General features: G+C 27.2%; 1 long non-coding RNA gene across 1 annotated transcript in view; it reads left to right on the forward strand.

The window, feature by feature from the left end:
• Positions 1-2,500, forward strand: part of LOC119574162 — a 107,815-nt gene that overhangs the window by 26,777 nt on the left and 78,538 nt on the right. The window lies entirely within an intron of this gene.

The raw sequence follows: 2,500 nt of genomic DNA on the forward strand, positions 1-2,500 counted from the left end.
TATTATGATTATTATTATTTCTCTTATCAATACTGTTTTTACCGTTCTTATCATCATTTTCATTATTATTGTTATTGTTATTGCTATTATCATTAATATTAATATTATCATTATTATTATAAATAATAATAATATTAATGATAATAATAATAATATTCAGTATAATAAAATATAATGATAAAAATAATAAAATTTAATAATAAATAATAAAAATAATAATAAATAATAATAAAAATTTATAAATAAAAATAAAACAAATTTTTAAAAAAATAAAGATGATAATGATAATAATAATAATAATAATAATAATAATAATTATTATTATTATTATAATTATTATTATATATATACATATATTTTTTTTTTACTATTACTATTATTGTCATCATTATCATTATTATTAATATCATTACCATCATTATTATTACCTTTATTACTATTATCATTAGTATTAAAAAAAAGAAAATAATGAAATCTTAAAACGAATGACGTAGAAAGGACGGGAAAGATAAACGAGAGTCAAAATGGAAATGCATAGTAGATAAACGGCATAAAAATAGGATTGATAATGCGAAGAACGAGATAAATGATTCTAAGAAAAAAAGAGGAAAAAAGAAAAGAAAAAAGAAAGAAAGAAAAAAAAAAAAAAGAAAGAAAGAAAGAAAAGAAAAGAAAAGAAAAGATATATATCATGGCGGATAAAGCTAAATAACGCAAGGACAGAGTAAATAACGAAAACGTAAAATAAACTAAACGAAGTAAAATAAATGATGAAATATAATGGAATTCGATTAAATATGAATATCAGCATATTTTGAATTAATAAAGATATAAGCCTAAACACACCAAATTTACGAAAGAATAGAGTTTGGAAAAAAAATCAACAACATAAAAACGCAAAAAATAAAGGGGAAAAGGAACATAAAAAATACGGATATAGAAATAAAAAGGAAAACGAAAAAAAAAGATAAAAATCGAATAAAACGAATAAAAAAACACATGAGAACTTAGAAAAAATAACTGAAACCAAAAAAACGAAAACGAGAACAGAACAGCGAATATAACGAAAAAAGGAGAAAAACATACGAAAACGAAAAATAAAAACAAATAAGATTATCAAAAAACGAAAAACAAAAGAAACACACACAAAAAAACTAAAAATACCACCAAACAATCATACAAAACACAAACGCAAACAAAACACCACCGAACAACCACACAAACCAACGAAACGTACACTCACGCAAACAAAACACCACCGAACAACCACACAAAACAACGAAACGTACACTCACAAACAAAAACCCCAAACAACACCAAACAACGAAACGAACAAACAAACGAAAAAAACAAACGAAACGAAACGAAACGAAACTCCGATCCATCCGAGCTTGTGGATAGTTGAAAGTCGCGTTGCGATCCGTGGAGATGTTGTTGCCATTCTCCGCTGGCGTTGACATTAAAGAAGATGCAACTCTTGCCTTTTTCTTCGTTAATATGGGACCTTCTGGAGCGCGCAGAGGCCTTTTTTTTCATTTATTATCTACCTCTCTTTTTTGTCTATTAATCTATTTACATGTCAATATATTTATCTGTCTATCTACCAATCTATTTATCTGTGTATTGACTTATCTATCTGGTTGTTTATCTTTTTATGTATTCCTCTATCTATCTAACTATTTACTTATTGCAATTTTCGAAAAGAGCGATAATTTTGTGGAAATTTAAAATAAGGCTTAAGTTTCGTTGTATGAGAAAGTACATTGGGACGGGGGGGGGGAGGTATGGGTATTTGTGTGGGTATATACGTTTGTGCATTGCGTGTGTAATAGTATGTGTGATTGCGTGTGTGTGTGTGTGTGTGTGTGTGTGTTGCATGTGTGTGTGTGTGTGTGTGTGTGTGTGTGTGTGTTTATGTGTGTTTGTGTGTGTGCGTCAGCCTACATACCTGTTTGTGTAATTCACCTCATATAAGCATAAGTATGCGTGGGCGTGTGTATGTATGTGTGTGCGTGTGTGTTTGTGTGTGTGTGTGTGTGTGCGTGTGTGTGTGTAGCGGTATGTATCCTATTTTAATACATCCGATATTGCTTTACGTGGGGTTGCTAATTACCGTCTCCGGGCGAAAGTGGAGAGCTGGTGATTACGTAATTTGATGGTTATTGCGTCATTACTCGCTGAGGTGGAATGGGGAATCGATAAAAGCGATAATCTTTATTCGTTTTTTTTACTTTCTTCTTCTTCGTCTTCGTCTTCTGTTTCCTTTTTTCTTTTTCTCTTTTTTGATGTTGTTACATTATAATTATTCTTATTATTGTTATTGTTATTATTATTATTATTATTACTATTATTATTATTGTTATTATTTTTTATTGTTTTGTTATCATTATTATTATTATTTTTATTATTATTATTATTATTATTATTATTATTATTATTATTATTATTATTATTATTATTATTATTATTATTATTATTATTATTATTATTATTATATTAT

The sequence above is a fragment of the Penaeus monodon genome, chromosome 6 (genome assembly GCF_015228065.2).
Source record: "Penaeus monodon isolate SGIC_2016 chromosome 6, NSTDA_Pmon_1, whole genome shotgun sequence".
NCBI lineage: Eukaryota > Metazoa > Arthropoda > Malacostraca > Decapoda > Penaeidae > Penaeus > Penaeus monodon.